Here is an 18,769-nt window from a genome sequence, read left to right as displayed (position 1 = left end):
TATTGCTTCCTCCATTTACCTCTTCGTCGATGCTACATGATTATGTTAACTAGCATTCAATTTTATGGCGATACTAAAAATATGCTGATATGAATAGATCCCAAACATATATACCAATTATATTAAATGGCTAGCTAAGCATGGCTTTATTATATTAAACTTTAATGACTAAATATAATATGATCTAATAAGTGGAAGAATCTCTCAAGAACTCTTCAAACTGCTTCAAGTTAATAACACCTACCTTTAATGCTATGTTACGTCTAAACTACTTCCCTAACACTTGAAAAGTGACATTATGATTCCCAAACCAAGAAAAATATCAAAAGAAATCTCTTCCTATCGTCCTAAAAGCCTGTTACCTGTAATATCCAATGTTTTCAAGAAACTATATCTGATGTAGCACAACAGATTTCAAGTGAAATTGAAAAATATTCTGCCCCATCCACACTTCCAGCTACTAAAGTCGCACCTCAGAGGTAGACATTTTATTGTGAAAGAGGGTAACGAATAAACTGAACTACATCCAAAATATTCAACAGTTGCAGAGCAGTGTCCTTGGAAGATTGTTATATATACTTTATAGAGTTGACGTACCGACATCAAACACCACTACTTTGGCATCATTGCTAACAATATGGCTAATCCCATTAGGATCTAATATCAACCACATGGGACGTCCAATTTCATCACAACAAAATCCAATTTTCGGTGAATATAGGCAGTATTAAGGTGAATGACACAAAATCTACTCATACAACTTTCACCCTGCGTGAAAGCATTTATTCTTCGATTAATATTAATAATTATGAACTTCCGCAAACAGATAATGTTAATATCTAGGAATGCATCTTATTAGGTCAACATTTAACTTGGAAGAAATATATACTAATAACGTCTAAATAACTTAACTGAACTAACCAGATGACTACTAACTGAACCAGATGTATTGTCTTATAGAGCGTAAATCTAAACTATCCTTAGATGATAAAGTATTGCTGTATAAGTCAATTCTTATGCCTATATGGACGTATAGTATCGAACTATGGGGTACTTCTATCAAATTCAACATAACAGGTCAATTGAAAAGTCCCCGGCCTGACACATAGATGGAGCTACTAGTTAAATCCATATTTTTTTTTAGTAAGCCCTAACACCCAAATAATGCGTATATTAGTTTGTGAATTATAGTATTTTGAGTCAAGCAACTTTTGTTATTGTGAAAAAAATGGATAAAAAGGAATTTCGCGTGTTGATAAAATATTGCTTTTTGAAAGGAAAAATACAATTGAAGCAAGAACTTGGCTTGATGCCGAGTTTACGGACACTGCCCCAGGAAAATCAACCATCAAAGATTGGTATGCTAAGTTTAGACGCGGTGAAATGAGCACCTAAGACGGTGAACGCAGTGGACGCCCAAAAGAGGTTGTTACAGACGAAAACATTCAAAAAAATCCACAAAATGATTTTGAGTGACCGTTTTAGATGTGACCAAATTGAAATTGAATGAAATAGCAGACACTCTAAAGATATTAACTGAACGTGTACATCATATGATTCACGAATATTTAGGTATGACAAAGCTCTGTGCAAAGTGGATGCCACGCGAGCTCACTTTTGACCAACAAGAAAGACGAGTTGATGATTCGGAGCAGTGTTTGAAGATGATCAAACGTAATAAACTCGAGTTTTTGCATCGATATGTGACAATGGATGAAACAGGGCTCCATCATTTCACTCCGCAGTCCAATCGACAGTCATCCAAATAGACTGCACACGATGACCCTGCTTGAAAGCGTGGGAAAACACGACAGTTGGTTGGCAAATTGTCTGCCATTGGATCGTTTGAAGCACGAAATCGCCTAAAACGGCTGCATTTGAAGAAAAAGAAAGTGCTGCTTCACCGCAAACGACTATTTTCTGTTCTCAGATATCAAAAGAATGCTCGCTGGGAAGAAATGTCCTTCGAATGAAGAGGTGATCGCCGAAACTGTGGCTTATTTTGAAGCAAAAGACAAGTCTTACTACAAAAATGGCATCGAAAAGTTGGAAGGTCGTTATAATCAGTGTATACCCTTAAAGGGAATTATGTTGATTAAAAAAAATATTTTGACAACAAATTTGTTTTACCATGGTAGGCCGGGGACTTTTCAATTGACCTGTTAGCCATTCTTCAGAGATTCGAAAATAGAGTACTGCGTGCCATCGTTGACACCCCATATTATGCCATTAACAATCTAATTCAACACGATATCCCTCTGGAAACCATAATGATTATGATCCAAAGTGCTAACGTAAGGGTATTGGCATATTGGGTAGATTGTGGAATGCTAAAAGAATAATAATTTAGAAAAAAAGTAAATATTATATTAGGCGCTGGCATGTATATTGATCACAAAATATATCCAAAATGTTACTAATACAATTAAATTACTTCTTATTTACAGATTGTCACATTCACTGTATTCTCATATCTGTTAAATATAAAAATGTTAAATTTATGAATACATTTTTTATTCAGAAACCTTTTTAGGAAATAGTAAATGTATAGGTGGTTTTTCACCAATACCTTTACTATTTCATACAGTAGTTTTTCAAAATCATTCCAATTAAATGGGGTAATTAATTAAAACATATGCAAAGGTTGTTCAGGCTTTAGCCCACACAAATTGTCTGATAAGCACAATAATAGCATAATTCAACAGTCGAGATGTATAATCAAGAAGCCTATCAAATTAACTTTATTTTTCATACCACATTTCGGACTATCCAAATGACTTACAGAACAAAACATCTCTATAAAAAACATCTTTTTGATGTTAGATGAGGAATATGTTAAAGGAGTATCCAAGACAATGAAGTTTTTTAAACTTGATTTTTAAAGATTCTCTTCTAACTGTCAATGTTCTAAAATTCTAAAATATTTTAATCAAAAATTAATTATGGTGGCACTAAAACTGTGTTAAAATTGCAGTTCAGTATCTCTTTAAAATCAGGCTCTTTGTTCTATAAAAAAATGCCACGATACCAAAATCGTCCGCGCATGTATTTCGACATGCAAATACCGTATTTCCGTTCGAACGGACCGAACGTCGTTCAGAAATCGTCTTCGGCATTCCCGCTCCTTCGCTGACGTCCCTGAACGGGTCGTAAAGCGATTCCCAAAGCGGCAAAGACAATCGAAGAAAGAGAGCACAACCGAGCGAGACATTCTGAACGCAATTAAACATGGTAATAGGCCGAGGCGCTGCCATGGGATCATGGGAAGGTTCGGTTCGATGGGAATAGCGCCCGTCACAATGGTCGATGTTCTATCGTCTTTTTCGATTCACCCACCGCCTACTTTGAATTCTACAGCTTTTTAATAACAATACATTGACCATTTTAGGTATTTTCAGTAGTACTTAACAAACGTGCTCCGTTTTTCCAGTAAAATTTATTTTAATTTAATACTTAATATACATTTATCCACAACAACATATCTAATACTTTAATATTTTAATAATTAATTATTTTTATATTAAGTTTGTGAAGACATAATTTTCTATTTTCATAATTAGTGGATTTAAGGTCACATATCTCTAATAATACTTTAGGGTGAATTGATATGGTTCGGTGAATGGAGGTAAAACGAAATGAAATAGTGGTCTTTACATTATGTGACCGTTTTTATTGGCAATATAAAAATGTAGAAAATACAACATAGATAAAACGAATGGCAGCGGTGTTACTTGTAGACGAGGCTTGGGCAATCGATGGTGGCACGTTTAAACCAAATGATGGTCTGTTACTGAATGATGTAAATACCCTTCAATAACATCCCAGATAAACGTCTCGGGGTTTCCAGCTATTCGTTATCGTGTTCTAGTTGTCGCTGCTGGCACCCCGCCCGTGTTCAACATCTGGGATTATGTTTCTGGGTACTTTGTTGACCGTTATTCCACGATATAAAATTCGACGTGCCTCAAGGTCGCTACAAAATTATTTAGTGAATGCGATTCAATGAAACTATATTAAATAATAAATACAAAAGCAAATTTGAAACTTCAACCAAGGAAATTTCAGATCATTTTGGCCATAATTTGCTATTTTACTTTTAAAAAGGGCAAAATGCAGCACAAGCTCATCGAAAATGGTTTCGTATCTTGTAGTAATGAGTGCTTAAATAAATATTAGTGTGAGAAATGATTTGCCAGAAATTTCAATAATAAAGATAAACCTCGCTTTGATCGACCAAGTGTTACAGAAGTTGTCGAAATTTCTAAACATATAAGGGTAGATAAACATAATTCGTCTTACAGCATAGTAACAAAAAATATTTAAAAACCTCAATAACATAGTCCACCCCTTAAAATATATAATGATAAAAGGTCTAGGAATGATAAAGATAAAGCCGAAGCTTTCTCTAAACACCAAGAATTATTTAATCCGTACCCATCTAATATATCTTCTATATCCCGATATCTATATCACGAGTTTCTTATCAATCCGTTTCAAATTTATCTGCCATTTGAGAAATTTACTGTTAAGGAACTAACATAAACAATAATGAAAAAATCAATGCTAAAAAATTTCCTAGCTTTGACTTAATTGCTGAAAGAATCTTAAAAGAGCTTTCAGAAAAGTGCATTAAGTTAATAACGTTTATATTTAATGCCATTTTAAGATTCAATTACTTTCCTACCACGTGGCTCAAATAATTATGTTTCTTAAACAAGAGAAAAAATCACAAGACGTCTCTCCCGTCGTAGTATAAGTCTGTTACATGTGATCTCCGAAGTGTTTGAAAAACTATACATTAAGACACCCAAAATAATCTCAGAACAGATAAATATTATTCCAGATTATCAATTTGGTTTCCGTAATAAACACGCAAAAGCAGAACAAATACACAGATTAGTTAATCAAATTAACAAAAACTTAAATGATAAAAAATATTGCCCCCATCTATTTCTTGAAATATCTCAAGTCTTCGAACTTATCTTCAAGCCTTCGACAAGGTGTGGTACATTGAACTGCAGGTTAATTTATGTATATTTTAAAGTCTCCCTTTATCAAGTAGCGGTTTATCTGGACTGGACCCACAGTTGAATGTGGGCTCCGAACCACGGTCCTCGACATTAAGCCAACCGTCTGGCGATGGACCAACTTAGAAATCATCCGAGAAAACATTCGGTCTTACCCAACCTGGTTACTAGCGTGACTGGCATATCATTTTACTTGTTGGATTTTGCACTTTTGCCTAGGAGAATCGCAAATATTAAACAATCAATCATAAACATAAATTAACGACCATGCCCCAGCAGGATTCGAACCCGCGATTATCGCAACAGTAGGTGGACCGTCGCCTTTACCTCTGTGCCAACTAATCCGACTACAGGTTATATTGAAAAAGCTCTTGTCCCATACGCACTTTCAACTAATGAACTCATACACTGATCTACATCCTATATATTCAGGTGTTCTATAGAGAAGTGTACTTGGTTCATTGTTATATCAATTGTATCAGCTACATACAATCTACCGACCTCAAGAAACACTATAGCATATTCTGATGATAGAGCGATCTTATCATCACACGAGTATCCAATATCAGCCACAAGAAACCTCCAACTTCATCTAAACAAAGTCGAATTGTGGTTGAAAGCATGGCGTATTAAAGCATATGATATAAAATCTACCCGTGTAACATTAACAGTATGTTGAAAAATTTAACGCTTAACATGAAAAAAAAACATACAGTGACAAGACGCAGACGGCTTGGACTTAAACTGAACCAAATGTATTGGCCGATAGGGCGTAAATCTAAATTATCCTTAAATAACAAAGTTTTGCTGTATAAGTTAATAATTAGGCTCATTATGACCTATGGTATTGAACTGAGGAGTAGTACTAGCAAATTTAACATAGCTATCCCCCAGATGTTCCAGTATAAAGTGTTGCGAGTCATCGTCGATGGCCTATATTACGTGCCCAATAGACTGATTCAGCACCATATCCCCTCTACTTTAGAGTAGTCTCTTGAATAAGAATTAGATTATAAGTTTTTATAGCAGATCTCTTACTGAAGCGACCTTCTTGCTTGATAAGCTTGATTATTTTTTAATTTTTTTTGAGCACCTATATATTTTTTGAAGTAAGTTCTTTTTACTGTTAGATATTTTCTCAATAAATTACGCAGTAGTTTAATTTAATATTAGAATGGGTAGGCCAAGTAAAGGTGCAGCCCGTATGAGGAAATACAGTAATAAAGAAACAATGATTGACAATAAGGAACGCTTCAGGGATTCGCTGCCTCTTCGCCGATCAAAACACATGCAAACATTTAATATAAAGAGAAACATAAAGTGTATCTAAAATATAAAATAAGTATGTGATCAAATATATTTATATTGACCGAAAGAAGATATTTATTTAGGCCAGTTTCAAATATCTCTTTGTTTTAAGTGGAACATACTGAATGCCACAATCACGCTGCCTCAGTTACTGACTCATATAGACCGTAATACTCTACTTTCTGCGTGATCCATAAATTGGGTTAATGATATCAAAATTGTTTACTTTACAACGGCGTAATAATCAACGTGCGTACATATTTTTCTTTTTCTTCCATTTAAGCGTGTGTCGCCCGTGAAACGAAGTAAACACATCCTGGGAAATAGTGGCTCTGCTCTCGAAATTAAGTTCATTAAAATAATTCATCCTCGATTTTATTATAATATAAAATGTTGCGCGTCATTATAATTGAAGTTTCCGTTGCAGTGTCGTAGGTACCGTACAAATCAGCTATATCACACCAAGATTTCTCTTCTAGTTTTTGATTATGGTGCCGATGAGAATTTTTGTTGTCATTGGATAACCTGATATACCAATTATATAATAGTTAATAAGACATCTAATTCACAAATAATACTCTACATTGATTTTAACATTTAACAACTAACACTTAAACTAATTTAACAATTAACATTTAAATGCAATGCTTTTGTAATGCAAATATTATATAAGTAAGGCTAAGTAACAATACTACTTGACAAATATAAAAATATATGAAAACATCAAAAAATGTTAGAAGGAAACCAGTCCATATTAAATACAAGAAAACAAATGAATATTTGGATAATCCATTAAGAAAATATAAACATATTTCTAAACCAGTGAATCTTCATCATGCAAATTTACAGATGACCTAAGAAATGTAAAATTCTAGATAATTTTCTGATTATCAAAATTCTTTATTGCCGGCTTGGTGGCGCAGTGGTAAGGCGATAGGGCGGTCCTCCTACTGTTGCGATAGCCGCGGGTTCGCATTCTGCTGAGGCATGATTATAATTTTATTTTTCTCGGATTGTTTAAAATTTGTGATTGTTCTAGGCAAGATTGTAAAAATGGAAAATGATCCCAGTCACGCCATTAACCAGACTGAGTAGGACGTGATGTCTTCTGGAATGATTTCTAAAGTTGGTCACTCGCCAGTCTTTAGGTCCAGTCCAGATAAACCTATAGTTGGTAAAAGGAGTCTTTAAAATATATAAAAAAACATTCTTTATTAATGCATAAACCAAACAATTAAATTAAACTTTTAAACCATTCCTTTGAATTCAACTGCATACACCCAACCCATTATTACACCATCAATTTAACACAATAATTTTAGAGCATTTAAGCTACCAGATCAGGTGCTATTAATTTAAGAGAATTTAGTTTCCTTTTTTAATTCATTATTTAACTAATTGTTTACTTTGAATATGAGTGAATAACATATTGGTCAAATTATAGCTAGATCAAATTTTCTAGTGCATTTCAATTTCATGTGCATTTTAAATGTTATATTAAATAATTTTTTCTGCAATACAACTAATTCACATCCATAATTATAAATTACTCAATTCACCGCAGAAAGACTCCGCAGAAAGAAGTGTTTTAACAGTAAATAAAAATTAGAGTTGATTGGGTGCGAAATAATTACACATTAGGGATGTAAAAATTTTGGCCAAGATGGGTGACATCTTTAAAATGCCGATCAAAAGCAGATACGTTATCGCAGCAATTTTTGAACTTATTCAATAGGGATCTGATTTGGTGAGGCCAGTGATTCAGCGCCAAAAAATAAGCGAAGTCGATGGATCTACAGGAAAGATATTAATGCTCCAAAAATATATTTTTTCAACACGACAGGATAGCACGAACGCGGAGTTTTTCTCACAAGGATTATAAAAAATAGGTTCATTTCGATCCAAAGACAAGTTTTTCGCCGTTATAGACAATTTAAGTTTAAATAAGTTATTTTCTGTCCATAAAAACGTCGTTTAAAAGAAACAAACCCTTTCTTCCAGCAGAAGTTCAGACTTACGGAGGCAATGCAATATCTGTCACTATCAAGCATTTAAAAGTTACATGAAAAGAACAGATAAGATTAGAAATTTCAAAAGTGTCAAATAATTTTCAGTTTATATAAGTCCCAGAGCAACAATCAAATACTTGTGATGTGACCAGTTGAGTCTATGTTAATATTTATAAGCTAAACTATGTATAAGCTATAATGAAGCTAAACTTCGAAATTTTCGATATTTTTTCCTCCTATTATGTAACAAGATTACAAGTGACAAAATACTGAACACTATTCCATTCAACAATCACCCGTTTGAGAACAAAAATACACAGTTGTTATAAGTAGTAATAGTTTCATAGATACCTATATATATATTATGCTGATAATATATGTTATATAGTGCTACTGATACGGCCTTGATTTTTACGAAAAGAAAAGCGGTGTCTTTAGTCTAGCTGGTAGCAGTGATGGGCAAAGCGGTTAGAATTAAATATTTCATTTATATCATAACAAAATAGAATTAAATCAACAGTCTGTGTAACAATGGTGTTCAAGTAATATAATGGATTTTATTTTAATTCCGGGGTTCCGAGGAGATTATAAAGATGTCTCTTTTGCATTCATTTAACCAGCCTGAATCAGCTTACTTATCATGAAAAAATACTAAGTAAATAAGACAGATTGATCTTGGACTGGAAAAGATTCCATAATTACTCGAAGCAGTCCTTGATATAGGTTAGTTGGTTGAAAAGCATAGTAGTTCAGGCTTTAAGGTCATCGAAGGTGAATTGAAGAGGTTCCAAGTCATGGCTATAGGCATGACATATTAGAATTAGAAAATATACGAATAACACGCGAACTGAGTTTGCTGCGAACTAACCTAGTTTACTGGAATTTGGACAGAAGCTTGCAATTCAGAGACGCCCCATTGCGACATCAAAATTTCGAAAAATATTCTATATTGACTATACTATGGAAATTTCGGTAAAAAGCAGTGCATCACAGAAGATTATCGAAAGCTAGCAGACGAAATTAAAACCACACTGACAAATAAATTTACAAAGTCCAGACGGGACACGGACATACCTATGGTTGTTTCTTCAAAAGGGAGGTGTCATATAGTTCGACTGATTAGGCACTAGACATTTGAAGATTAGAATATTATTATACTATTAAGTTTATAAATTAATTCTAAATAGTTTTTTGATCGATGCTTTATAGTGAAAGATCGGTAAAATGCATATTATTTAAAGTATTATGCATCAATATCCGCTACATTTTCCCTCTTCTCACCTATTTACGAATTCTATCTTGAAACAACGATGTATCTTTTGTAACAAGTAATAACCAGAACGAGCAAGGTCCGGAGAATAGGGCGGGTGGGTTAGCACTTCTCATTTTAATATTTTTAAGTATATTTTCACCAGTTTTGCAACATGTGATCGAGTGTTGTTATGCCCAAGAACAACATGGATGTGTCTTTGCTCGTATTCCGGAAGTTTTTCGCACAGTGTTCAGCTCAAACGCATCAATTTTAATCATAGGGATCTCCATTGATCATTTCATCGAGTAATGCTTCCAAATCCTTATCCTCAATTTCTTTTGGTCCCAACTATTTCTCTTCGGTGTCAACATCACCAGTTTTAAAACGTCGGAACCAATATTAAGGCGTTGAAATCGATGGGGCACGGTTACCCTAAGCTTCACACAGTATTCGGTGACCGATAGTAACTACGATACAATTCGACGAAATAACACATACTTAAAAGCGAAACCTGTCAAGATTTGAAACACAGTAACATCATCTGATGTAAATCATTTAAAATTAATTTAAAGGTCTGATAGAATAGGGTTACAACGACAGTATCGTCTATTTAATAGGTCACCACATCTTTTACTTTCTAGAAAAGTCTTTGTTTTAACCCCTACACATTTACGAACTTAATTTTTTTTAAACATCACCCAGTATTCGCGTGCGCATTATAAAACGATCAAGTAAGCTAAGGTTTCGTCAATTATGAACTATTCCGAGCAAATATAAGCACGCGTCATTCATATCGGCCCGATAACGACGACTAGGTTTCTGTGTCATCGTCGTTCACCTTCCCAAACCACCTTGGACGGCCGACTAATTAAAACAAAAGGCTAACGAAAAATCAATAATACTTATTTCAAAATTATTAAACGATAATTGCCGACAACGACCATTTCAATCCGCCTTGTTTTTTTTTCGCCTTCCCGTATTTGCATGAGCATCACATACGAACAACGAAGGCTGCTAGAGCTCGAACCGAACGATATTAGCAGCGCTAGACATGCAATAACGTAAATAACAGTCAGTCTAGACTGGCTTCAAAAATGATTTCTCTTTTACTTTTATGTCTAACGTAAAATCGATAAACTTGCTATAACCGAAACAGATATTTATATATCTATTAAATATCTATATCTACTACAACTATCTCTACTGACTAGTATTTAATTTCAAATATATTATATTAATGATATTATAATAACAATAAGTCTTCAATCTAAGAAAAAAATATTTTCTACACATTTTCTGTCAAGAAAAACATACGACACACTTATACCAAACGTTTCTAATCTTTCGGTGCCTTTTTTTATTCAAGTGCGTACTACTACATTTTATTCGTTGCCGTTTTTTTATCTAAAAATTTCACTGTTGTTCAGAATTTCTTGGTAAAGGGTGGGGTAAAAAAGTCCCGCTACCAATTTGATTGCGCGCCATCTTGGTTATGTGACGTTTAGCTCAGTTTTAACTTTTTTAGTCGCTTTATCCATTGTTTTGTGTGGACGTCCAAATTTTATTTAGACAAATATTTATTGAAAATAATCGTTCCATTATTGCCACTCAGCGGAAATTGCGTCAAAAATATCCTAGCCGTCCAGTGCCTTACAAAACCACAATTGTCGTTTACATGTTCGACAGTACGGTACGAGAGCAGACAGGCCTCGTCTTGGAAGATAACAGACGTCTCGCAACGATTAAAATGTAGCTCTGGTGCGCGATAGTGTTGCAAAGTCTCCAGAAACATCAATTCGGCGACGTGGTTCCTAGTTATATATTTCTGTACGCAATTTAAGGCGAATTTTGAAAACTGATTTGAAAATGTTCCGTACAAAATTCAATTAGTCCAAAAATTGCTACCGAGAGTTCCTGAGCAACGAGTTGAGCACAGTGACGCAATCCTAAAAGTGTCATGGAATTGAAGATTTTTCGTTTAAATTGATAATGAACAATGAAGCCCATTTTCTTCTCAGTGACCACAGAACAGTTGGTTGTGGGGAACACAAAATCCTCAAGTAATTCATAAAACATCATTGCATCCACTAACAACAACTATATGGTGTGGTATTCATGCTGGAAACATCATTGGTCCCCGTTTTTTTGAAAATGACTAAGGTGTTGCTGTTACTGTTACTGCTGAACGGTACCAAGACATGATTCGAAATTTTCTTGTACCTAAAATAGAAAAGTAAGGTCTAGAGGACATGTGGTTCAAGGGGCCACAGCACACACAGCTTGTTCAACAATTTAATTATTGAATGACGTTTTCCACGAAGACTAATTTCGCGAGATGGCGATTTAGCATTTAGCATAGCCAGATCTCAGGATTTAATAGCACCGGACTTTATCTTATGGGGTTTTTCAAAATCAAAAGTCTATGTGAAGAAGCCCCAAACGATTCAAAATCTTAAAGACAATATTCGTCACGATATTGAAGAAATTCAGCCTAAGATGTTGCAGGATGTCAAGCAGGATGTTGAGCAAAGTTATAGGCAATCAAAATAGTAGCGGGACTTTTGCCCCACGTTGTATTTCGTTTAGATACCTCTAAACAGTATTCTGTGTTGTTTATTCATTAATGTTTTTGATCTGCAACAAGGAACGCGACCAACCACTTTTAAGTTTAAGCATGCTAATATTTACATGCAACACACTACGTTTTAACACCCTTAAAGTGGTAGCTATCTCAGGTTAAATTTTTCTAAATTAATTTTATGGACTTTCGATGCGATAAACCAATAATAGACAATCACAACACAATATTTTCTATATACAAGACACTAATTCACAAGCAAATGACTAAATGGTTGACTCACCTTTCACAACTAGAGTAATTGTACAAATTTCTTTGATGTCTTTTGGTAACTTCCTTTGTATCTGACGGTTTATCTGAAAAAAAAAATATATATATACCATTACTTTCCATTTTCGATCTGTTTAGCAGCACATATCAGAAAAAAGTGATATTTTCTGGTGCTATCTAAAAGCTAATTCAGCTTTTGATAACTCTATAAGAAAAGGTTAAAGACCCACTAAAGTGGGCAACTTCAGAGGCAAAATATATGTTATATAAACAGAGGATGTTATAGACTTTTTTATTTAAATCTTTCCAAATAGATTTTTACGTAATTTATAACATATTGTTGAGGTCTCGTTGTTTAAGTTCAGCAGTTCGTTCAATAATTATTGATTTGTCAAATAATTCCATAACCCTTATCAAGCCACAGATTGGCTTTAACAGAAAACAATGTCAAATAAACACAGAAATTTTTATACCAGCTATTAATTGTTTTGCTAAAACTACTGTAACTTGAAATCTAATAATTAGAATAAATATTTGTTATGAATAATACTATCCACAAATCATATGGATTGACTTTTGATAGGAGCCAATCTATAGAAAAAAGCAGATTTATATTGAACGTTGCCCCGTAATTCTCTTTTCTATAGAAAACTCATTTTATTTCAAAGTGCTGTTCTATATTATCTTTGACCTTTTCTTATTTTTCTTTCACATTTCTTTTTGTTTGATATGATTTCATGAATCAGTTGAAAAGGTTATGAATATGCGTGACAAACTACTAACCAAAACTAATATAATTATTTTAATAACCAAAAATAATATTAACATATCGGAAGTGAAATCAAAAATGGTTTAATTATATTAATTATTCTTTATAATATTAATTAACGTTTCATGGCATATATTTTTCAGTACGACTATTGATATTAATGTTCTCTTTTTTCACACAAAGTTGCTAAATAGATGCGTTTTGTGATGTGATGACAAGTCGCTATTTGTTATAGAAATTTATTATTTAATTTATTAATTAATTTAAGCAACATTTCAAAATTGATTATGTGCTTATCAATACAACTTTCTATTAGACCTAGTTATATCAATGTTTATTATTTTTAAATCAGTTCCATGAATATTTAATTGTAGCTTCTAACCAACACTTTATTCGATAATTTTCTCTTCAGTTTCCATATTAAAACTGCTACTTCCCCAATATTTTAAACTACCATCTATTATATAAAATACTGAAGTATATAGTAGATAAGAAAAGGATTTTTTAATTTATTTGCATTATAACTATGATTATTGTATTTCAAATCTCTGGATTGTACTAAACTATCATGTCCATTTACTGCGTTTATTACTATTGCGTCCCTACTCATAATAATTGAAGAACAATATATCAGTGCACATAGCGAGAAATATAGTTTGTCGATTTGCAAGATCAGTTGTAGTTCGCTCATCCTATATAGCAAATTGTACTTTAACTATTTAGTAGTAACTATTTAGCTGCTGCTGCTAAATAATTACCAAATATTTATATTCTTCAAAATTTTCTTTTTGTTACAAAGACAATAAAACCAGACAAATATTTATCAATTATTGCAGTGAATTGGTAATTATTTAAATCAACATAGACATGTGATCTATACCTCCCAATTTCCTGCAATGTCTTTTCTGTGACGTATCTTCAAAGATAAATTTTAAACTTTTCTCTATAATTTTTTTATGCAGTTCCTAGTATGTAATCAAACATCAACAAATCGAACGGATCAAAATCCATAAAATACGTTGAATCTGTCAGAAGCTTATCAGCCAATCTGTATCAATTTTTGCTGATTCGGTAAAGGTGGAAAGTAATGCCTTCCCATTCACTAATTCAAGATTAACAAGTTTTTTCCTATCTCACCTGATACTATATTGATAAAATCATGCTTGGAGTCAATTTCAGATTCTTTAAAACGGTTTGTGATGCTTGTCTGGAATTCAACTGCAATAGTATTCACACATTATTAGCGTACGTCACTTTTCAGGCATGCGTGTATAAAATTATACAATCTCATTCAGCAGTGATTCATAGAAAGATGACACAATTTTCAATAAACTAACGGTGCATTTTTGCTTTTTCGGGACTTAACAAAATAGGATTTGAAGACTTTATTTTCAAAGTGCATCTAAAATATAATAAGTGTCACTAAAAATATGCGACTTTAAAGTCGTAAGAAAAGCCGAATTACTTCTACACATAGATTATAATGATTATTATGAAGATTTAAAATAACTATGTTACCGTATAACTGGCATTCCTAATTAATTATTTCTGATTACGTATCGAATATAAATTACAACCTTCTACTGCTTTGAGTTGAAGAATCAAGTAACAATAAACAATAAATAGTCATCAACAAACAAATCTTAAATAATTGTTTGGAATAATCTCATCTACATGAGAGATATCACTGAAATTAACAATGAAGTGTTATAGAACAATGAAGATGTACTTGTCTGTGGCCCCCTTGACAATATAATAATTCTAATAATAGCTATATTGTCACTTAAACAATCGATTATATCATCAAACTAAAATGCAAAACTGTTTTGTCATCTAATGAAACGAGGCCGAACGGCTGCATGTATTTAAAATGAGATAAGACTAAAAAAATACAAACTACGATAGTTAGCACTGAAAAGGGTGTTCTTTTCTGAAACTGAAATATAGCTGAAATAAACATTAGGGTTATCTCCTGTCCACGAAGACACAAAATAACACATCAACAATTCAGAGATTTATTCCAAAATTAGGTCCACAGTTTATTATTAGAGGAAACTTTAATGTTAAACGCACAGCATGATTTTCATTATTAGTAATATCTGAAAAAAACAAGTTCATAGCAATTAATATAAAAATGTATAATTATCGTTAAGGTAAGCTCACTTACTGGCTTACGGACAGTAATAAAGTGCCAGTTTACATTTCGAAAGGCATGTCATTAAATCTAACAAAATTTGAGAGCTTGTGCAAACTAACATCTGAGCACATTCTAGCATTGTTAGCACTGGGTGCGACAGTCCTGAAAATAAAAAAAGGCTTAATCTTACTAACACATTTACTAACTGAGGCATGTTTAGACTTATAATGCAGGAACAAATCAGTTTAAACAAATAAGCTTAAAAGTATTAATGATCTTGAGCTGCAAAACCGAATACCCTATATCAAGAAAGAAATCAGAATATTAGGAAAATTACCCCCTCGAAATTAGAAAAATTATAAAACAAAGCAAAAACGCTAAAAGAGTATGGCACAGAACCAGAAATAATGTATAAAACACAATATTTAATAGAATCAGTTAGCAAATCAAAAAAATTGAAACAGAATTGCTTCAACAAATATGTAAGTTGATAATAATGGAAGCAGATAAAGATTACTCGCTATGGAAAACAACTAGGATTTTAAGTCCAACTAGTAAAGTTGATAGAAATTAATGGGTTTGAGCAACAATGAAAAATCTGAATTATTTACACAATTTTTAGCTAAAGTACATGGATACTTCTGTTTATCAGCTTGATGTAGCTGTAAATCTGATTTCCCCCTCAAGCTAACAATCTCAATCTTAAAAATGTTGGTGGAATTTTACCTGGATTATTAAAAGAACTGCCACAAAAAGCAATCATCATATTCCAGAACTTGGCCCACAGACAGTAATAAAGTCCCAGACCTGCTGGATTTCTACATTATAAAAGGCATCTCATTAAATCAAATTAGTACAGAAAGCTTGTGCGATCTAACATCTTATCACACTCCAGTATTGTTAACACTGGGCGCAACAATCCTAATAAAAGCAAAAAAGCCTAATTTTACCAACAAATATACTGACTGGGACAAATTCAGATTAATACTTCAGGAACAAATCAGTTTAAAAGTAAGACTTAAAACTATAAATCATCTTGAGCAACAAACCAAACATATAACTGAACAAATTCGGTCCGCTACAAAAGATGCTACCCCAATAGCAAGAGAGAAATCAGAATATGAAGTACTTTACCCCTTCGAAATTAGAGAAATGATAAAAGCAAGGCGAAAAGCTAGAAGGGTATGGCACAGAACCAGAAATGCTGTTGACAAAACTACGTTTAATAGAATTAGTAATCAGACGAATCAAAAGATCAAAGAATATAAATAGAATTGCTTTCAAAAGTATTTAAGTGAATTAAGCCCACAAGCAGACAAAGATTATTCGATATGGAAAGCAACTCGAAAATTTAAAAGACCAATTATTCGAGTACCGCCAATTAAAAATGATCGAAATGAATGGGTTGGACGCGACAATGGAAAAGCTGAATTGTTCGCACAATACTTAGCTAACATTTTTCGACCTAATGATATAGAATCTACCATGGATACGATGTCAGGAAATTGAAACGAACAAAATCATACGAACTTGTGTAAACATTTAGTGTGTATTATTAGTGTAAACTATAGCTATATGTTAATAATTAACAAATAATTATAATTTTATAATTGAGGAATACATTCTGATGTATTTTCTCGCACTCGTCTTGCTTGTTAATTAATCCAAGTACATAGGAAAAGTAGTAATAAATTAATTGTAAATTACGATTGTACTAAGCGTATCTAATAAAGACGTTATACAAAAAAATATTCCGGAACTGAACTGAAGTACGTTCCGTAGTGTTTTAAGATTGCTCAAAGAATAGTTCTTAAAACACCTGACAATCCGGCAGAAGAAGTCGGATCTTAGAGGTCTACTTCATTGCTATCTGCGATATCAAAATTATTTGAGAACCTACTGTTAAAACGTATGTTTTTACATTTATAGAAATACAAGATTTCCAGTTTGGATTTCAAAATATCCACTCAACAATCGACCAAGTGCAAAGAGGCATTTGAAGAAAAGAAAAACTGCTCTACTGCCGAAAAAAAGCTTTTAACTGGGTTGGGACTGACTTCATTGGATGTTTGATCATTGGGACCAATCTACAAGATGAACAAATTGTTATCGCGGAACTATTGTCAACTGCTAGAGTCATCTATTCGAAAGAAGTCTCCCATGAAGGGGCATTCTCAACACTTGAACCTATTTCGGCTGGTGTTCCCCAGGATAATATCTTGGGACCACTCTCTCTACTCTGCCGATATTCCAAGAGCAAAAGAAACAGTACTTGGAATATTTGCCGACCACACAGTTTTTATGATAAAATATATACATAAAAACAACTAGGATTTTTAAAACTCCACTATTAGAGTTCGGCCTATTAAAAATGATAAACATTAATGGGTTTGACGCAACGACAAAAAAGCTGAATTATTCACACAACTTTTAGCTAACGTATTCTAACCGAATAACATAGAATCTATATGGATACTCCTGTTTATCAGCTTGATGTAGCTGTAAATCTGATTTTCTACTCAACCTAACAAGCTCAATCTTAAAAAGGCTGCTGAAATTTTACATGGATTATTAATCCTTCCGGAATGTTTTAAGATTGCTCAAAGAATAATCCTTAAAAAAACTGACAAACCGGCAGAACAAGCCGGATCTTAGAGGCCTATTTCGTTGCTATCTGCGATATCAAAATTATTTGAGAACCTGTTGCAAAATCTGCACTCAACAATCGACCAAGTAAACAGAGACATTTGAAGAAAAGAAGAAAATTTGAAAAACTGTTTTGTAAAATTTCTAGGCATCTCACAAGCTTTTAATTGGGTCGGGATTGATTGACTGGGCGGTTGGACATTGGGACTAATCTACAAGATGGACAAATTGTTATCGCAGAACTATTGTCAACTGCTAGAGTCATCTATTCGAAAGAAAATTTAGAGTCTCCCATAAAGGGGCATTCTCAACACTTGAACCTATTTCGGCTGGTGTTCCCCAGGACAATATCTTGGGACCACTCTCTCTACTCTCTTGATATCCCAAGAGCGAAAGAAACAGTACTTGGAATATTTGCCGACGACATAGTTTTTATGGTAAATCTGTCCATGTTGGTTCTGCATTCCGGCTAAATGACAAAAACCTAATTATATCGCTTGACGGATTTCTGATTCTTCAGGTAGGATCAGCTAAAGACCTTGGCATTCATCTCGATGGTATATCAAGTTGGAGACATCATGTTATACAATAAGCAGAGCAGATCGGACTCAAAATCAAGCAACTGTATTGATTAGTCGGAAAATACTCTCAGCTTGACTTAAAATCAAAGAGGTCTGTCAATTATAAGACCAATTTGGACCTATAGAGTTCAAATATGGGGTTGCACTAAGAGATTAAATTAAGTAATAATCCAATGTTATCAAAAAAGGTCC

At 33.3% G+C, this 18,769-nt stretch overlaps 1 long non-coding RNA gene across 1 annotated transcript in view; it reads right to left on the bottom strand.

The window, feature by feature from the left end:
* Positions 1–7,370: 7,370 nt before the first annotated feature.
* The window catches only part of LOC143196339 (uncharacterized), a 150,236-nt gene continuing 138,837 nt past the window's right edge, over positions 7,371–18,769 (bottom strand). The window contains exons 4-5 of the long non-coding RNA XR_013005732.1: positions 12,458–12,530; positions 7,371–7,520 (exon numbers count right to left, since the gene is read on the bottom strand). This is a non-coding gene — a long non-coding RNA (uncharacterized LOC143196339). The remainder of the gene's footprint in view (positions 7,521–12,457; positions 12,531–18,769) is intronic.

This window comes from Rhynchophorus ferrugineus, unplaced genomic scaffold (assembly GCF_030347505.1).
Source record: "Rhynchophorus ferrugineus isolate W39M unplaced genomic scaffold, kcgeb_rfMv2 rfM4, whole genome shotgun sequence".
NCBI lineage: Eukaryota > Metazoa > Arthropoda > Insecta > Coleoptera > Curculionidae > Rhynchophorus > Rhynchophorus ferrugineus.
This window is presented reverse-complemented; position numbering and strand designations above follow the sequence as displayed.